Source organism: Rousettus aegyptiacus, unplaced genomic scaffold (assembly GCF_014176215.1).
Source record: "Rousettus aegyptiacus isolate mRouAeg1 unplaced genomic scaffold, mRouAeg1.p scaffold_m13_p_12, whole genome shotgun sequence".
NCBI classification, from domain to species: domain Eukaryota; kingdom Metazoa; phylum Chordata; class Mammalia; order Chiroptera; family Pteropodidae; genus Rousettus; species Rousettus aegyptiacus.
In genome coordinates, this window is record NW_023416287.1 from 8,330,666 (window position 1) to 8,350,954 (window position 20,289).

At 48.3% G+C, this 20,289-nt stretch overlaps 1 protein-coding gene across 2 annotated transcripts in view; it reads left to right on the top strand.

The window, feature by feature from the left end:
• Positions 1-20,289, top strand: part of KCNB1 (potassium voltage-gated channel subfamily B member 1) — an 87,781-nt gene that overhangs the window by 56,397 nt on the left and 11,095 nt on the right. The window lies entirely within an intron of this gene.

A 20,289-nucleotide genomic window follows, 5' to 3' on the forward strand; every position in this document is an offset into this window, starting at 1 on the left:
CCCAGGGCTGCTCATTTTTAGACTCGCCATAAATTTAAAATGCATTAATTTCTATTTACCTATTATCCATTCAACCGCAATGCATCAGGTACCATGCCAGGTGCCATAGGTACAGCGGTGAACACAGCAGACCAATCCCTGCACTGGGGAGCTCCCAGCGCAGGCGCAGAGACCAGCCTTACAGCTAATCATACAAATATCTAACATCGTGTGGGCAGGGCCAGGAAGAGGGTCAGGTGAGTGAGGTGGGCATGGCACAAAATTTAAGATTTGCTCTCAGGGTCGTGGATGTGCTCGCCTCACCCTCTTTCTGGCCCTGTATTTTGGTTCTGATAAGTTTTGTGGAAAAAAAGAGCAAATGCTCTGAAAGCTTAAGCAGAAATATGTGGCCAGTCAGGGAGGCAGGAGAGGGTCAAAGAAGGCAACCCTGAGCAGATGAGATATATAAAGACACAATGCAGGGTCATCGTTCTCCACCCTCAAACCCTTGGTCCCCTTTACGGATAATAAATACTTCCACTCCTCTTACCACTTAGTGCCCTAAAGTGGAAGTCATAAATAATATACATTACCTATACGCAGAACTTCCCCCCAAATCAATAAATGCTCTACCTTTAATAGAAAGGAGAATTACAAGGAAAGTAACTTATATTAAGCTTGTATTCGTTCAATATGCGAATGCATGGTCACGACGACGACACCGGAGAACATCGCGAAGGTGTCAGGTGCTTATACTATACATAGAAGCACCATGAGTGGGACAGCGACAGAAACAGAGCTACAGGTGTGTTGGCAGCTCGGCTACCACAGGCGGCATTGTGATCAACGGCGTGATTTTTCCAACGTGACGAGTAACTCTTGGTAAAGTTCTAAACAGAAAAACAGCACAGTTTCTTCCCCTTTATCCAATGGTTGCATTTCTGCAAAGCTGGAGGTTTATTAAAACCCCTGCAGAAGTTACTTGGTGTGGTGTGTTCATATGCAACGTGGCGTCCGAGTCTTGGTTCAGGACATTCTAAGCAGCACCGTCTTGTGAATGACAGGTCACCTGGCATGTCTCCTGGCCTGCCAGGCTCCACCCACGCAGAGCCCAAGGCGTCCTCCCCCATCCTTGCTATATCCTCACACATTTCCAGCATGTGCCACTGTGGGCATTACCACCCTGTTCAGAATCACTGGATCCAAGCTCCAGCCAGTCCCTGAGTAGAGGACTACAATGGATATTGTTGATCCCTTTCGTTCTCAACCTAATGGCTTGTTTATTTACACAGCCATTATCAAGGTCCTCCAAGAGTGACTTGTCTTTTTTTTCCCCAATTGAACATCATCGGTAATTATCCTTGGAAGTAAAGGAGGCGAACCAACACAAATGATCTCCTGACCAGCCTGACTGGCCGAATCCCTCTGAATTCTCAGCCACTCCAGACTCACTCTGCAGACAGCCATCTGTTCCCATGAGTGATTACAGCCAGAAACAGGTGGCTCATGAGGTCTGGAACCCCTGTCGACTGTTTCTTAGAACCAGAACCATAATGAGGCCTTCTATATGCCAGAGACTTTCAGCTGAAACAGACTTTCTTTATCCAAGCATCTAACTCATGAGAACTGAATTTTTCTCACTTGAGAAGGAAGAAAGAGAAAATTCATTATTCATTTATTTACCCTTTTATCTTTCCCTGACTACCCCCCACGTTAGACATGTACCTCCCCACCTCAAAGGGGAGACCACATCTGAAAGAAAGCACATTACTACTTGCCTTTTGGTTTCAGACCCTCATGATTTAAAAGTAATGATTTTCAAGGGTAAATGATGAATATTCATCTTATGTGGTTATCCTTAGAACCAAACCCATGAGGGGTGTAAGCCTACTCTATATTATTTCTATTCTTCCTCACCACCTGCATGTTGCAGATGAGGAAACAGAAGCCCAGAGAGGGCTGTGGCTTGCTTGCCCAAGGCCACGTGGCAGATCAATGGCAAGGCTGGGGTTTGTCCCAGACCCACTGCCCCTAGAGCCCACCCTGTTACAGTCCCCCTGCTGCAAAGTCCTTTTCCTTCTCTCAGGGTAGAAATAGTTGTTTACCTCATTTTCTATGAACAGGTTTCCAAAAAGGCCTCCAGAATGTGTGTGAGCAAGCCAGCGAATTCAAAAATACAGCACCTATTAGGGAACTTAGCCAGCCACCCACCCGCCTGGCTCTAATTAAAGGCCTGTCTGTCTTCTGCTTTACAAATTATGGCTTTCGGGGGTCTGTAATTTAACCAGCCACAATCAAGTCCTGGCGAGTTAAGAGTGGAAGACTGACCCCCACTCCCCATCTTACTGGGGTTTTTGATAGAGAGGAGAATACTATTAGCATGGCCTTGGCTTTGAACCCTGACTCAGCCAGAGGGCCAGGACTAGGGTAAGGCAAGTGAGGCACTTGTCTCGGGCACAAATATCCAGGATGAGAATTATTAATTTCTCCTTTTCCCTCAGACTCTCATATAGCTGGACATGGCAGATCTGGTCTATATAGAAGATTTAGATATTTTGATCATCATGGATTTTTTTTTTTGCATTAAGTTTGATTTTCTCAAGTATTGCATGAAAATATATTTATTTCGACTACTGATGTTTTGGGGGTTCCCTTAAATTTTGCACGCATAAATTTTTTCGCCCTAGTCTCAGCCCTGCTGCCACGTCAAGTGACCTTGGTCGAGTCACACCCCTTCCTACTCCAAGCTGCAGTTCACCCATCTATAAAATGGGGACGCTAACAGTACCCACCTTGTCAGGCTTCTCGATCTCAAGTCCCCGGTGCGTAGGTGGCACTGAATAACGGCCGCCATTGTGGGGAAAGAGAGAAAATGTTCGGGGGTGCTGTGGTACTGGGCGTTGGACGGGACTCCAGGATGCAGGATTGTTTGCGCATCACACGAAGTCTCTCCTGTCCCTGCTTCGCACCCTCAGCCCCATCGCTGTGACAATCAGCAGCTCCTGTCCACCCTCACATTTCCGAAATGCCTCTCAGGGGGGTTAGTGCCAGCACCACTGGGCTAGATCACAGTCTTGGAAGTCCCACATTCCCGGGCTCAAATCCAGGTTGTCACTTAGCTGTGTGACCTTGGGCATGTTCCTTAACCTTGCTGAGTCTCATTTTCTCTGTTTGTAAAATGACAGTAACAGTATCTCATAAGGGTAATTTGAGTGTTTGGATATCCAATTTGTGATAGCTGCTACTGTTATTATGTCATTTATATTCAAGGCAACATACTCTTCTTGGAGCCAGCTCTCTTGTGGCGATTTGTGGGGGAGGAGGGGACCAGCTACCAGATGAGGTTGGGATGGGGAAGGAGCAGATCTAGCCTGTTAATGTGTATTGTTTGAACTGAACTGCATTTACATATTTTAATTAATTCCCAACACTAAAGACTGGGGAGATTTCACACACCAAAAAAATCAACTTTTTTTGTTTCTCTTGAGACACTGGACGATTAGGCCACCCTTGGGTCACCACTATTTCCTTCTGGAGAAATGACCAAGCACCCCTCCTGGAATTTTACACGCAGTCAGCTTCAGTTGTTTGCACTTCCTGGCTGGCCCCTAAGGAGGCTGAGTTTTCAACCCCTGGCTGGCTGTAAGGGGGAGGCACAGAGCACCACTCAGGAAGCCGGAAGGAAGAGTTCTAAAAGGAAGGATGGGATTGGAACTGGATTGTCAGGCAAGATAAGAAGTTCTGTAGAAATTCAGAGTGCCTGGAAAAGTGCCTGAGAGCATTAAGGTTTCTGTCCTTTGCTCAGTCTTGCAAGCTTCTTTGCAAATTGCTAAGAGCCAGGAGAATGTTAACTTACCTTCTAAGGAAGGAGGCTGGGAAGAAGCACAGTAAGAGTGAAAATCTGGAGTCTGGACTCATCCCTCATTGCCCTAGGAGAACTGACAGGGGCCAGGGGACAGTCAGGTAAGGGACAGAATGCCAGGTCTGCCGCAGACTGGCTTGGTGACTTGGGTCAGTCACTCCCCTCTCTGGGCTGTTCCCCCCCACCAGTCTCCTGTTCCAGAATGTACAAAAGGAAAGAGTTGAACCAGGAAGAGGCCTTAGAACTCAGTAATTTTAGATCATCTTTTTCATTACATTTTTTATTATGCCAGTGCACAGTAGGCCTTCAAGCAGTGCTGTACTGTTTTTGTGCAGAGCTGTGCGGACCTGTGCAGCAACTTGGCCCCGACCAGGGCTACATGCTCCTAAGACCACGGGGGATGAGAACAGCTATAGGAACAGCTGGAGAAAGTGGTCATGAATATAGTTTCTATCGGGTCCATGGGCTAGAACTCTAGGAGACATTCTAAACCCGGGCAAGAAGCAAATGCCTGAACCAGAGCTGAGATGCCTTGGAGGAGACAGACCATGGTGACAGGGAAAGGGGGCCTGGTCCTGAGTCGGCCCTGGTCTGGTTCAAACGTGCTTTCTCTGAGGAAGGGAGCAAGTGGTGGTCACTTTACCCACAGCAGCTGACACAAGGCCTGACGTGCTTGAAGGATGAATAAATAATTGATTAAAAGGAAGATGGAAACAAAGACAGATACAAGAAATGAAGGGAGAGAGGAAAGGATGAATGGATGGGCGAGCGATAGAAGACTAAAGGAAATTAGAAGCTGGATAAGTGGATGAGAGGTGGATGAATTAAAAAATGGAGAATGAGTGGGAGGAAGGAATGATGGGAGGGAGGGAAGAGAAGATGGACAGATGGAAAGTTGGGTGGATAAATGAATAGATGGATGGAAGGAAGGAAGGAGAGAGGAAGGTAAATGGGTGGAGGGAGGGAGGGAAAGAGGGGTTGGGGAATGTAAGAATGAAGGATGGGTAAAAGGAAGGAATTAGATGGATGTTAAATGGATGGATGGAAAGATGGGTAGATGGATGGAAGAATGGAAGGAAGGAGGCCTAGTTCTGCCTCAGAAAAACAATGCATTAATAAGCACTCACCGAGGTCCTACTATGTGCCCAGCCCCATGCTAGGCATTGTGCAGCGACAGGGAAGTAAAATCAGGATCCCTTCCCCTATCCCCATCCCCATACACAAGGAATTCACTGTCTGCTTGGGGAGAAAGGTTTGGAGGCTGAGTCTGGTACCTGAGGAAGCTCAGGTCAGAGGTAAAATCCGCAACAGTTCTTCAATTCTGTCTACATCCTGGACTCTTCCTCTATTGTCTCAGAACCCCGAGGAGGAGAGAATGACCCTGGCCAGGCTTCCCGTGTGGCCTGTGCGGGAGACTCCTTGGAATGTTCTGGCGCCCACTGAACCGGCATCTCAATGAGGGCAGAAAACAGGTCTGTTCACTGCTCCCTCCCAGCGTTTGGCGGAGCCTGTCCTCACACAGAAGGCAGTCAATGGCATTTCTTTAATAAATGCGTGAGTCGATGCGTGAATGAATGAATGAAAGTCTGAGTAGCATTGCCTATGGCTATAGACAGATCCCATCACCTTTGTAAACCTCAGTTTCCTCATCCTTACAATGGAACTAACAATACCTGGCAAGGATTGTGAAAGTGCCTTGCAAGCTGGGGAGAGGTTTACAAATGGAGAGTGTGACATTAATAGAGATAGTAGTAGTAGTACTAGCATCAATCGTAGGAGCAGTAATGGACCTGCGGTCGCTACAGTCATAGAGGCAATGATGGTGTCATTACTGGCAGTGGTGACAGAAGTATTAATGAAAGTAGTAATTGCATTGGTGATGGCAGTGATGGTTATATTCACGGTAGCGAGAATAATACTGTTGGTAGCAGGAGAGAAGGGAGGGCATTCCAGGAGAAAAAAAGTGTTCTGATTTCAGTTGCAGGTGATGGAAATCCAATTCGAATTAGCTTAAGCTAGAAAGGAAAGGGAGGGGTGATTTTTTGGCTTATGCAATTGGAAAGTCCAGCTCTGGCTTCTGCCCCAGATCCACAGGCCCTCAAACCATATCATTAAGAGTTGTCTCTTAGTCTTTCTCCATCTTTTGTCTCTACCTTCTGCTAAGTGGGTTTCATTCTCAAGTAAGCTCTCTGGGCTTCCAGGCTTCCAATCTCCCAGTTGGACAATCCCCCTCAAAGAAAACTTCTCCTCCCAAGTAGTTACCACCAAAGTCTCAGGATTCATTCTCATTGGCCCATTTGTGTCACATGCTCATCCCTCAGCCAATTGCTTTGGCCGGCGGAGTTGGAATATGCTGAATAGACCAGCCTGAGTAACGTGGCTGCTTGCAGAGCTGGAGGCGGACAGAATGGTGTTATCAGAAGAGGAGGAAAGAGATGCACATGGCAGGGGACCAGTGGGTGGCCTTTAGAGGTAGGGCCAGGTAAAGATGACAGAGGTCAAAGGGCCTGGTGCTTAATTTTTCTCTTCTCTGTGCCCTGAGGATCAGGAACAACCCATGTAAATTGAAGGACAGAGCAGACTTGGGTTCAGATCTCAGCTGTACTGCTTTCTAGCTGTGTGGCCTTCGGCAAAGTACTTAACTTCTCTGTGACTGTTTCTTCATCTGTAAAATGGGACAACAATAATGGATTGTTTCGAGTATTAAACAACTTACTGCTTGGAACATGGGCCAGAACATAGTAAGCGCTCAGTAAATGGAGGTAATAGTGCCAACTCATATGTTCCTGAATGCTCCTCTCCCAGATCTTTAAACAGCTGGATCCTTCCCCTTCAGGTCTCAGCTCAGATGTCACCTCCTCAGAGAAGCCCTCCCTGACCATCATAGCTAACATCCAGTCACTCTCTATCCCATTAGTCCATTTTCTTGCCTTAATAATACCCTAAGTGATCTTAATTTATGTTTCCTCACTTAATATCTGCTTCCCTCACCCCAATGTCAGTTCTCCAAAGACAAGGTCTATCTTGGTCACTGCCGTAATCCATAAGTGTTTGCTGAATGAAAGAATGAATCTCTTTTCTTCCCCTACACAATGTTGTCAGACAACATCGCCCCCATCAGGGAGGATGCTGGGACAGAGAGGCAGACACGGGGGAGGGGTGCAGAGATGCACTCCCCAAGTGGGCGGGGGTGGGCGGTGGGGGAAGCCCGGGTCAGCCCACCACTCTCTGCACTCAGAAGAGGGCTCCCTTCGGTCTCTGTCCCTGACTCTGTAAAGGGTCTCAGCTCTGGGTGGCCTTGGGGGGCTAGAGCAGCTACCTTGACTTGGGTCATTCCAGCCAAGGTCAGGGTAAAGCCGGCAGGACAGGACACTCGGGCCTCGGATTACACATCCTTATACATCCGGCTGCTTAGCCAGGATTAGTGCAGACACCACACCTATCCTGTCCAGGCCAGGCGCCCAGAAGGATGGGTCACAGGCCACCTCTCCCTCCCACTCCTCAAGCCTGTCCTGCCCTGGGGAAGCCTCAAGACCCATCACAGATGGGCGGGTCTCTGGCCACTGTGGCTGCAGTTTCTGTGCATTTTCATTACTATTTATTAAATGCCTACCGTGTCCAAGGTACTTTCTAGTACCTTGCTCCATCCTTAAAGATGGAGACTGGGGCTTTTGAAAAAATTCAGTTCCTCAATAAATAGCTATCGAGTACCCTCTGTGTGCCAGATGCAGCCTAGGCACTGGGGATACAGCGGTGACAAAGATGGTCTTAGTTTCGTGGTGCTTTAAAGGGGAAGACAGGCAATCAATAAGTAAATATTTTTAAACGCATTTCAGCTCCTGAGGCTGGGGCAGAGAAGGAGGGGAAGGGGACCCCTGGATCAACAGATGAGAGCTCCTTGATCCACACTCTGGTTTCAGGAGGGTGGTTTGTGTCATACCCCATGGCTGGTTGAGGGGAGCTTTGCTATCTGGAAGAGAGCAGAATGTGGACCACTTCTCTCCGTAAATGTTTGTTGAATGACAGAGTGAATTTTCTGCTATTGCTCAAAAGCCTCCCGTAGCTCCCCACTGCCTGTGGGGTCTCATTCAGCTCCCTCAGCCAGCACTCTGGCCCTTTCAAGTCCTAGCTCCTCCGGCCTCTCCAGCATGCTTCTCCGAGTCTCCCATCTCAGGGAAAGCCACCGCCATCCTCAGGACAAAACCTGGGATCCCTCTTTGGCTCTTCTTCCCCTCATCCCGCACATCTGAGCAATCAGCTATTCGGTTAGTTTTACCCCCAAAATATGCCTTGAATCTGTCTTCTCGATTCTTGACAGCTGCCATCTCTCACCTGGACACCTGCCAGACCTCCTCACTTAGATTCCCGCTTCTATTCCAGTCCCCCTACAGACTGTTACCAAACGCAGCCGGAGGATCTTACAACCGCCATTAGGCCACGTCACTAGCCTACTGAGAAGCCCTCTGCGGCTTACATGGTTCTCAGAATGAAAACCTCCCGTTAGGTCTGTAAGGCCTTCCTCACTCGCCTCATCTCTCACACCCTTTGCCGTCCTCCCAGCTTCCAGGGCACTGTGCTTTCTTCTCCTCTTACATGTCAATCTCTTCTCTGCCCCAGAGCCTTTGCACCTGCTGCTACCTCTTCCTGCACCCTGCCCCCAGATCATCCCACGCCTGGCTCCTTCCCATCCCTCAAATCTCCTCTCAAATGTCGCCTCCTCAGAGAGGCCGCCCCGGAACACCTGAGCCCGCCCCTGTTGTTTTTATGTCATCGCCTTGTTTCATTAGCAGAGTGAGGAATGGAAGGGGACTACAGAGAGGTCTGGAAGCAGGGGACGACGCAGCCGGGGCCTCTAAGGAAGGGGCTTCTTATAGACCAGGAAGAGCAGGCCACATTATGGACGGGTAGGGGGCTGGAGCAGGCGGGATGCCGCCCTATGTCCCGGATTCGGAGCACCCCGTGGACCCAGCTGCCGGCCCAGCATTCCCTAAGGAACCCATGACTGTTCCCCTGGCACAGTTTAATCCTTTCCCTCATCGCTGGCCACACTTCTAATGATTTATTTCTAGGCTCGCAAACCCAGATCTCAGCAGAAGCCAAGCAGGCGTCATAAACAAGTCATGCAGGCCGCGCGTAAAACTTTAAAAGCGCAGGCCTAGATGAGCTGGTGCTCAGCTCCGGCTCGGGGAGCGGGGGGCCGCGGGGGAGTGGGGAGTGTTGTCACAGAGGAAAATAGGTCCACAGTAGCCAGACCTCCGGATTCTTTTTGAGAAGCTGGAAATCTGGGATTCATAGGGGAAGGAAATGCTGGCAACTAATTTACTGTGTGGGCCAAAACAACCCTCCCGTGGGACAGGGGAGCCCTCCAGCTAGCCGGGTGGCCTCTGTTCACACTTGTCATGACCACTCACCCTTAACCGGCACCAAGCGGCAGGCTGTGGGGTACACCTGTTCTTCCTGTGATTTCATCGCTGCCTCGCAAACAACCGTGTGGTGGAGACTGTTCTAACCCCCATTTTACAGATGAGAAAACTGAGGTTCAGAGAGATGGTGCGATTCTCCATGCCAGGGCTCGGCTTGTGTGTAGAACTCATTTGCATGGCACAAAAGCTAAAGAGGTTCCAAACTGTGCTAAGAGCGTCGACCTGCTTAGTCTGACGTCATCTTCTAATCCTGCCTGTTTCACATTAGGAGAAACCAAGGCTCAGAGAGGTTAAGGAATGTCCCAGAGGTCACTTAGGTGGCAAGAGGCATGATTGCAACCCCGCTCTGTCCAACATGAGAGTTTGCAGGTTAAACCCTTACTGCCTGTCCAGCTTCACGATGAAGCAGCTTCGACAAGTTCAAAGGAACACAGAATCCTTGACAGTGCCGAGACCATGGTCTGTGCAAGGTCCTATGAAGCATCAGTCCCTAAGAAGTGCTGGAACTTCCGGCTCTTCTCTGGGAATCTTAAATCTCAGCCAAGGCCCTTGGATGGCATTTCTTGGAGAGAGTGGGATCCTCAAGGATGTTGTTCACATGATGACCTCCTGGCAGCTGACTCGCTTTATTTGTCAACCCTAAGCTGTGGTTCTTGCTCCCGTCAGACCCCGGCACAGTTGGAGGGTTCCAGATGGAACCTGGAGTCTGACCGGCAGCTTGGCGCGCAGAGGGATTCCACATGGCACATCTCTTCCCGTCCTCCGCTCCGCCTTTCAGTGGTCTGTGGAGGAAGGGAACTGGCATTTTTCAGGACCTGTTGAATGCCCGTTGCCTTCTACTGCCTTCTATGTTATGTCCCAGTGTGATTCAGCCACTTCCTGCTGTGCTATCCCGGGCAAGTCACTTCACCTCTATGAATTTATCTCACCTGTAAAATGGAAAGGAGAACGTTGTTAGCCCGGTCACTCTTAATTTGCAACCCAATCCAAATTGGCCTAATCAACAAAGGACACTAATTGGTTCATGTTATTGGTTCTTGTTACTGTGGGAGAGAAAGAGCATGGGGAGCCCATACCCATTCTTAAATGCCTCGGCCCCTAAGTGATAAATACATCATCCCCACGCACAGCCCCACTGGCCACAACTAGCCGCATAGTTATGCACAGAGGAAACGGAATGCTCCAAAGTGCCCAGGAAGAAGGCAAGAACCAGATAGGAGTGAGTGCTGGAAGGCTCTTCCACACCAGGCATTCATGCACCGTGCTGCTGCAAAGATGTGAGGGTTCCTTTGCCAACCTGCCAAGCTGAGGCACCCCCATCTTCCCTCCAGGCGCTTCTCCTTCCCCCAGGAAGTCTGCCATAGAGAGTGAGCAATGTTGATTCATAGACTAAACGCCAGTAAAATTTCGTTTCTTTTTCTACATTAAAAAGTAGAAATGCCAGTAATTTCTCGCTTTATTTTTGTCTATGTCAAATGCTTTGCATTTAATTTTTTAAAAAATCTATCCCAGCTATTCATTCATTCATTCATTCATTTATTCATTATGGCAAGAACACTTAACACGAGATCTACCCTCTTAACAAAAACGTTTAGTGTACAATACAGTAGTGTTGACCCAAGATACCATGTTACCCAGCAGATCTCCAGGACTTAGTCATCAAATGCCAATCATTTCTGTCTGCACCCCAGCTCATCATCTGTGCACACACCTATGTTGGAGACCATCTCGTTAGCCTACCATGAAGCATTTTAGAAGTTTCAAAGCACTTGCAGCTTTTCAACGAGGGAGGCAGAGTATAGACCACAGACCTCACTCTCAGGGGAGGAAATGGCAGGTATCACTTTTGCATACGGTCAAGCATTAGTTCTCCATACTGTCCCTTCCCCTGCCTTGGCAAGAGTGGAGGCCACATACTGAGATGATAGAGCCACTGGATCCTCAAGTCACCGCTTGGAAGGAAAGTGCCCTGGAGATCCAACAGACTCTCAGTGGGCGTTGCATGAGAAAGACCAGAGATGTGAAGATACGTGCTTAGGGATACCCAGCCAGAATTAGAAAGTAGGTCTCTCAACCACCCCCCATGTCCATTTCATGTCAATATGAATCTGTAGTGAGACAAAAATGCTCCATGAGAAACTGCATTGTTAAGCCACTCATTGTTAATGCCTCTTTCTAAATGTATATTAGACATTAACCAGCAAATCTGGCTATTGTCAGAAATGACCATTCACAGGGCCATCATTCTGACATTAGCCAGAGTGGTACCCAAGCCTAGCATCCAGACTAATATATTTAGCTTCCTTTAGCAACCCCAGCCACCCTGGCCAACCTCACAGAGATCACCCCCACTACTCTCCATCCTGCCAGACTCAGAGGGCAAGGGGACAGGTGTGTGGCACAGCAGAACCTTTGGACACTGTCCTAGCCTAACATTTCCTATGCACCTTTTTATTCAATGTACTGCTCTCTACAGCAGGGATGGACCAATGCCATTTATCACTGCTAAAACTGACAGTCCCTTCCTCAGCTCCTCACGCCCTCAGCAAATATAAGGAATTGGCGATCACTCAGGCAGGAAGGACGCTGCCCCACATTTCTTCCCAATACCTCCTCCCTCTGCAGGGACTAGAGTCAAGTCCCCCACAATCACTAGAGCCATTGTCCTCAGATGGGCAGGAGGCTGTAATGTCACCAGCTCCCCAAATTCCCGCTTTGGGAAGAGTCAAGTCGCCTACGAGAGATGGTTACAGTGAGAGCATATGTCAAAAACCATAACCCAGACCCCGGGATGCTGGGATAAGAAAGGTCCCTGGGTGTTAAGAAAGAAAGAGGGACTTCAGCGTCAACTTGCTTGCATTGTACAAAGATGGACATCATTGTGAAATTGCAACTTGGACAGCATTATGAAGTGATATGGCACTAGGAGTGCCTGCAATTGGGAATTTGACCTGGTAAGGGAAGTCAAGGATGAGAGAGCTGAGACAAGGTAGATGAGTAGGAGTTAACCAGGCAGAGTGGAGGAAAAAGCCTTCCAAGCAGAAGGACCAGCATGCTGGGTAAAGGCCACGAGGCAAGAAGAATCATGGAGGCTATGAGGGACCAAAATGCTAATGGACCTGAGATGAAAGAGCAAAAGGAAGCCAGGAAGATGCGGCTGAAGAGTTAGGCACGCTATTGATTAAGTGGCTGTAATGTGAGACCCCAAAATATAGTGGCTTAAACAAGATAGATGTTATAGGGCAGACGAGGAGTGGGTAAACTTTTTCAGTAAAGGGCAAATAAATGTACGGCTGGGATTAGCTTCCATCTCAAACCCGAGTTAGTTGCGCCAGCTCTGCTCAGCACATCTGCCTCCCAGCCAGCAAGAAAGAAGAAAAGGAGAAAGGGCGAACATCATTTCTGCTCACAGTCCATTGGTCAGACTTAGTCACATAGCCGCATCTAACTGCAAGGGAAGCTGGGAAATGTAGTCTTTATTCTGGGTAGCCCATGTCCAGCTAAAACTTCATTACAATGGAAGAAGGGAAGAATATATATTGGGAACATCTACTGGTTTTTGCCACAGTGGGTCAGAGTGGCTTTGGGGAGACCAGAAAGATGTCTATTTGCGGTGGTCTGGGAGGTGATGGTGGCTTGGGACAAGGTGGTAGCTTGCAGGCGAGAGAATGGAACAGATTCAAAGATATGTGTGAGCCAGAATTGACAAGACTTGGTGAGAGATTAGATATGGGGGTAAAGAATAGGATGGGGTGTGCCGAGTGTGATCCCTAGATTTCTGGCTCGCGCAATTCAATACAGATCTCGTCTGGAAAGCTCTTCATATATGGTAGCAGGTCAGTAAGGGGTTGCTTTCTTCAGAATTGCATCAGTCCAGGATTGCAAACCCACCGTCTACAGAGACTTGACAGAAATGAAAGGAGCAAGGAGCTCGTGGCAAATTGGGGAGCCACGCCCAGGGCCGCTGACTCTTAAGCTGTAGCCAATGGCTGCCTTCGGGAACACAGGTCGAGCGTAGACACATCGAATTTTCCAAGGGAATCTGAAAATCTGAATTTTTTATGTGAAATCTCCCAAGTTTGAATCTTGGGCAAATAAGGAAAAATAAATTTTTCAGCCTCAAGCCATCTGGTTTATAATGCCCAAGACACCCCAGCAATGCCACTGCACCTCGTTTCTGCCTTCGTGACTTGGTTGCCCTCTCGTGGTGAAGGCCACTGTTGCCCGGCTTACCCCAAGCAGCATGCGGATCCCTGAATTCCTACCCTTTTGTGCCCGGGAGTGCCCCCTGCAGGCTCCTGACTCAAATTTCTCATTAACCCCCAACTAGCGGCCCCCATCTGTGAGGGAGGGGGGCAAAACCACCAGCCTGCTCCCAATCCCCCTAATCGGATCTACATCAGTGACCCTTATAATTAAAACTCCCTGGCTGTAATCTCCCCTTAAAGCCTGGGGAAGCGGAAGTCCATAAAAGGAGAGAAAGCTTTGATAATCCAGAAGCCTCCGCCTCCTGCGTCCTTGAAACCAGCTTGGGAGACCCAGGAACCTGAGATGGAGTCGCAGATTTGCCGCTCCCGAGTTATGTGGCCCTGGGAAAGTCACTTGATTCTCTGAGCCTCCATTTCATTCACTTGTTTGTTCGTTTATTTATCGACTGGTTAGGGAGCACCCGCTCTGTGCCGGGTACTGTTTCGGGGGCTGGGGACACAGCAGTGCAAAGCAGAACCAGCCTGGGCCCTCATGGCCCTGACATTCCATTGTGAGACACAGAGGGAAAAAAAAAAAAAAAAAAAAAAACAACTCCAGCTCAGCAAGATCAGCGCTGTGATGGGAGCAGCTTGAGAGCCGTGGGAGTCCAAGGGATAGATGTACCCACCCCAGGCCTGGGAGGCAGAGGGGCCTGCCTGGAGCAAATGGTCTCTGAGCTGAGGCCTGAACAGGGTGCAGGAACCATCCTGGAGAAGTAGGGGAGGAAGGGCACTCTAGGCGGTGGGAACATCACTGGCAAGGATCCGGAGGCGTGAGAAGCCAAGGTGATACATTGGCTCGGGAACTGTGAGTGATTTTGCCAGGATTCAGTATGAAATATGCAGCGGGAAATAGAGAAAAGGATCTGGACAGAGAGGAAAAAGATGGTCCTAATATGAAATCCAGATCTCTTTATCTTACCTCATCAGGCCCTCCTGCCTCTACCGCCTCATCTCCTCCCAACTTCCCCTCTGCTCACTCAGCCCCACCCTCACTGAGCATCCTTCTGTCGCGTAATACGCCAAGCTTGATCCCACCTCAGGGCCTTTTCACATGCTGTGCCCACTGCCTGGAATGCTCCGATCTTAGAATAACACACTCTTCACGCTCAGATCCCCGCAACCAGGGCATCTCCTGATAGAGGTGCCCACCACCCAACGCCACACGGACACCCCCAATGCTTCTTTACCGATCTCTCTGGTTTGTTTTTCTCAGTAGTGTGTAGTACACAACACTATCCAACATCATCTTGTCCCTTTATTGGTTTAGGTTTCATTTTTTTGTTTTGTTTTGTTTTGTTTTGTTTTGTTTTGTTTTGTTTTGTTTTTGGTGCCTGTCCACACCAGGGAAATCATCTTGCTTATCCATGCTGCATCCCAGGAACTCACATAGCACTTAGTAAGTGCTCAATAAACACATGCCAGCTAAATGGAAAGGAGTCAGAACTTCCTCTGAGAGCGTGGGGAGCCATCGCAGGGTTTCCAGCAGGGGCGGTGGCTTGCTCAGTTTCCTGCTTCTCTCCTGTGACCGATCGATGTGGTTATGAGAATTAAAAGCAATGGGATACTCTTTATGGAAAGCAACTTTTGGTATAACTTTATTGAGGCTTATTTTTCATATCATGCAATTTACCCATTTCCAGTGTGCAAGGAAATTATTTTTTAGTAAATTCTCCAAGTTGGGCTACCATCCTGTCCTAAATCAGTTTTAGGACATTTTCCTCATTCGAATGAGATCCCTCGTACCCATTAGCTATTAATCCTATCTCCACTCTAGCGACCACTAATTCGCTTTCTGTCTCTATAGATTTGCTTTAGTGGACATTTCATAAAGTGGAATCATACAGTATGTGACCTTTCGTGTCTGGCCTCTTTCACTTAGTATAATGTTTTGGCAATTCATCCATGTTGTAACATACATCGATACTTCTATCCTTTTTATGGATGAATAATATTTCATTGTATAGATATAGCACAGTTTGTTTTTCTAATCTTCAGTCAATGGACATTTGGGTCGATTCCACTTTTTGGCTATTATGAATAATGCTGGTATGAACATGCGTGTGTATGAAAAGCAGTTTGCAGCCCCTGAACACAACCTGCAGCTCTCAGCTTGCCAGAGCCTCTAGTGTCACTATATAGACTTGGTTCCAATGAGCTGTGTCATGAACAAGTCCCTTCCCTTCTCTGCTTGAGTCTTCCCGTCTTCCAGAGAGGAGCCTAGGCCCTTTTCTGCACGGACATTCTGTACCTTATCCACGTTCCTGGAAGAGCAGGGGAGTGTACAGAGGAAATGATAAACAGTCTGTGTTGATCGCTGGAGCCTGAGGTGGGCATCCCTGTGATCGACCCCTGTAGCTGACGATCAGGATATGGAGGGCCTGGCTCTTCCCAGATCTCTTCTCCCAGAAGACTGAAGTTCCCTCCCCAATTTGGTGCAGACGAGTGGGCTTCAGGATCCAGATCCACCTTGCAAGGAGGGAATTTGGGGATAGCCTCCAAGTCCCTGGTCCTGGCTCCTGTCTCTGCTCCCTGGGTTCCTGGAGTCCTGCCCAAACCTGATTGGCTCAGATCCCAGGAAAGCAAGGCTGGAAATGCAGAGGCCCCATCAGGGGCCTGAGCTGGGCCTGAAAGGACTCAAGGTGCTGGCTGCTCCCCAACTCCTGAGACCAGATCAACACTATTCATTTGGTCTTGAGGCTGTTTGTAGCATGATCGCTGCCTTAGCCAGGACCTGGGGTCCTCAAACCTAGTCCTGGACCTCCAAACACAACCCGTCTAAGGTTGAAGGTAGCAGTGACGATGAATCACCCAGATAATAGTTTAATAACATAATATATATTAAGTTACGTGATAAGTGCTCGATTACTTTCATCTCCATTTTAGAGATAAGGAAATAGAGGCTCAGAGAGGACAAGCAACTTGTCCAAGGCCACACGGCCAGGGAATCGTAGTTCCAGAACTCAAACCGAAATCCCAAATAAGTGGAGGCCAGTGGAGTAATAAAAGCAAAAAAAGCTGACCTAAGGGCCTTATGAACTCATCAAATGCTCACAGCGACACTACAATGACATACGCCCCATTTTACAGGTGAGAAAGCTGAGGCACAGAGGGTTTAGCTCATTCTGAGAAGTTCCCCATCTAGGAACTGTGGCCCCAACTCTGGAAGAGAAAACGGTCTTGTGGGCAGGGCCAGGAGGGGTGGGTCGGGGAAGGCACACAGGCTGTATTACCGCACATGGTATTCGATGCTTTCGCACACACAGCGGGGATCTGGTACCTTCTAACCCTCCCAACTCAACCCTGAGCAGCAGGTGCCACACCCCCAGGACCCAGTGGGGCCTCTTACCCCCCTTTACTTCTTTCCTAGGCTGAGGGGAGGGGAGGGGGAGAGCACATTCCCAAGTACAAAGGGGGTGCCGCCTTAAAATAACAGTCCTAAGGACTGTACAATAGCTGGGTGCATAATTCATGCGTCTGTCGTCTGTCGGCAGACATCAATTATGTGGGCCTTCCCTGGAGTTGTCTGGGGTTAGAAACTGGAGCAGGCTTCCCCTGCCAACCTCTGGGGAAAACGGGACCTCCCATCTTTTAAATAAACTGACTCCCCAGCGATCAGCTCCTTCTCCTACAGCCTCTCTCCTGGAGGGAGTCAGAGGCAGCAGCAGCAACCTTGGGGCTCTACCCAAGGCCCCGACTGGCTGTCCCATAGGGTCAGACCCATTCTGTGCCTAGCTAGCTCTGTGCTAGGAGCTATACATGCACAATCCCCTTTCTCCCACTCTACAACTTATGAGGGGCTATCAGTGGTATATCCCAGGGCTTTTTAACCTTGGTACTATTGACATTTGGGGCTGGATAATTCAAGAACTGTCCTGTGCATTATAGGACATTTAATAGCATCGTTCTGTGCATTATAGGACATTTAACAGCATCCCTGGGCTCCACCTGCTAGCAGCCAGTAGCATCCATTCCTCAAAACGTAACAACCATAAATTTCTGCAGAATATACCTAACGTCCCTTGGGAGTCAAAATTATCCCCAGTTAAGAACCACTGGTATATCTCCATTTTACAAATAAGGAAACTGAGGCCAGGAAAGTTTTGATGCCTAAGGCCACCGAGCCAATAATGGTAGAGCTGGATTTTAGCTCCAGGGGTCACACTGCTAACCTCGACACAGATGTTCCTAATGTGTGCTGCTAAAATGTTGTATTCCAATGATGACATATTTATTTTGATGAATATTTAATACATATATCCTTAGCATGCGAAAGCAGCAGTTCCTTTTACCCTCACCCTAAGAAATTTACCTAAGGGTAAAATAAAAGGTGAGTGCGTTTTGTTTATTTTTAGTTTTAGTTTTACTATTCAGGGACGAGTAGTATAGGTAGCAGAAGAAGGCGTACAGCACGGTGTCAAAACCAAGCAAAATAAAACGGCGGTTTGTCTGGGCATGTGTGCGCTTGTATCAAGCACTCTGCAGGAAAGCAAAGGGATGCTTTCGATTATCTCTGGGGTGGAGAAAGATACATAGGAAGTGGCAGTGTTATTGTTACATGTTCTGTTTCTTCACTTGGGCTCCGGCTTCGTAGGCGTTCGATTATGGTTCGTAAATATATACAAATTAGACCTGCTTTTGTACGTATCAGACATTTCATTTTATAAAGCGATTGCAGAAGTTTTCTTTTCAATGAGTGTCATCAAGAAAGTAAAACTCAAGAGCTTTTTTTTTTTAAGTAACAGGATATATCGGACATGAATATAGGCAAAAACAAACAAAAAGCCCCAAGAAGTTGATAGAACGACTTGGGCTAGGGAAACACCGCCTTGCGTGGTGCTCCCTTTCTTCTTGTGAGCCGGCCTAGAAAGACACCGGAACTCTCTTGCTGCCTGTGGTGCTCCCAGTGCCTGGCACGTAGTAGATAATCAATAAATAGTTGCCAAATTGAAAACTGCATGGTGGTCCTGGCCTTTACACTTGTAGCTCTGTAAACTTGAGCAGCAGCTAATGAACACTTTGGGAGTGCGCGCTGGTGTCGTGCCCTTGTGCTGGGTACAAAGAAGAAGTAAGCCTCAGAACCTATTCTGTCCCTGCGAAGCTCACAGATAGTGGGCAGTGATGGACTCCCCTTCCCATAATGTACTCCAAGATATGGCAAAATGATGAGAGACCCCGAAGGATGGAGTGGCCAGCCCTGCCGTAGGGATAACTCAGAGGGGAAGGGGGAGGGAGGGGATGTATGGGTTGGGTTTTAAAACATGGATTAGAGAACTGGACAGAAAGAAAGAGGCACAGACATGCAGAATTGGCCAGTAGTCGTGTGTAGCTGGAGAAGCGTGACGTTTGGAACTTTCAGGAAAGCTCAACGAGAAGGGTCAAAGTCAAAACGCAAAGGGACCTGACAGCCATGTGCCCTGACTGGGGAGTCACTGCAGAGGACAGAAGCCTCTCACACTCCCCCAAGTAGCCAAGGCATTTATGCAGGCCAGTTCAGAACAAGAACAGGAAGCAAAGATGAGCCGAGCCACTCGGAGGCTGGGCGGTCCGGGCTGACGGAGTGGTGTGGGCTGAGATAGTCCCCCAGGATGATTGCTGGCCTTCATCAGTCACTACATGCCGCTGGAAGGTGTTCTAAGTGTTTTGCTTGTGTTAACACATTTAATCTTCACAACAGCTCTCTGAGCTAGATACTGTCATTATCGTCCCATTCTGCAGATGAGGAAACTGAGGCCTAGAGAGGTTAAATAACTGGCCGGATGTAAGGAAGTGACAAAGCTGGGACTTGAACCCAAGCCATCCTGACACAAGAGCTCAATCTCTTAACTGGTGCCCTCTATGCCCTTCTCAAACCTCTTGCGTCTTCACAGTTCCTTCGCTCTGCCTCTTCCCTTTGTTCTTGGGCTTCTCTCAAAGATTCTTTTATGGCTTCTCTGTTCCCTACAACTTGGGATACACTTGCTTGGAGCTTGGGCTGAACATGAAGCTGGTTGGAGCCAAGATTATACTTGACCGTTTAATTCAGAGGCTCGCCATTCCATAACCCACTTGCCCCCACCCCTGGATCCCTGAGTGGGTCGGCTGAGCCCAGCCTGGATCTTATGTCCATCTCTGGGCCAGTCGGCAGCAGCCGGAATCAAATGGTACAAGTGTGGTAACCAGCCCAGCACTTCAGCAAGGGCAGAAGAAGAGAAGCAAGTCTCTGAAAAGAAGACAGATGAGGGCGGGGGGGAGGGGGGGCTGGATAGACAAATTTAAAGGTTTAGATTTTGTCCCGAAGAGTCCTAAAAATGTATTAAGCAGGTAAGTGATGTGCTTGGATTTTTATTTTTAGGAAAAGACCCCCAGAGCAATTTAGTACAGCTGCTTGCATTTCTACATAAGCCGCAGACTGGACTAGCTAGGTTCCATCAATTCCAGCAAACATCTAGTAGGCTCTTTCTCTGGGCCAAACCATCTTCTTGACCCAGGGGACTCAAAGGTAGTTAAGCTGTGGTCCTTAACTTCAAAAGATCCATGGTCCCAATCGTAAGTGAATAACATGGGTTCAGGATAACTATGCTTCCCTGGGGATTACCTGCAAAATTTTGTGTGTCTAGCAAAGGGGTCTGTAGCTTTCATCTGATTTCTAACACAGCCTTAAGAGCTCCTGCTCTGGGGTCAGACAGACCCCAGTTAAAATCCTGTCTCTTACTAGCTTTAGAAGCCTACGTTTCTTCATCTGTTCATTGGAGATACAATACTTACTAGGGTTTTTGTTAAGAATGACATAAGATAT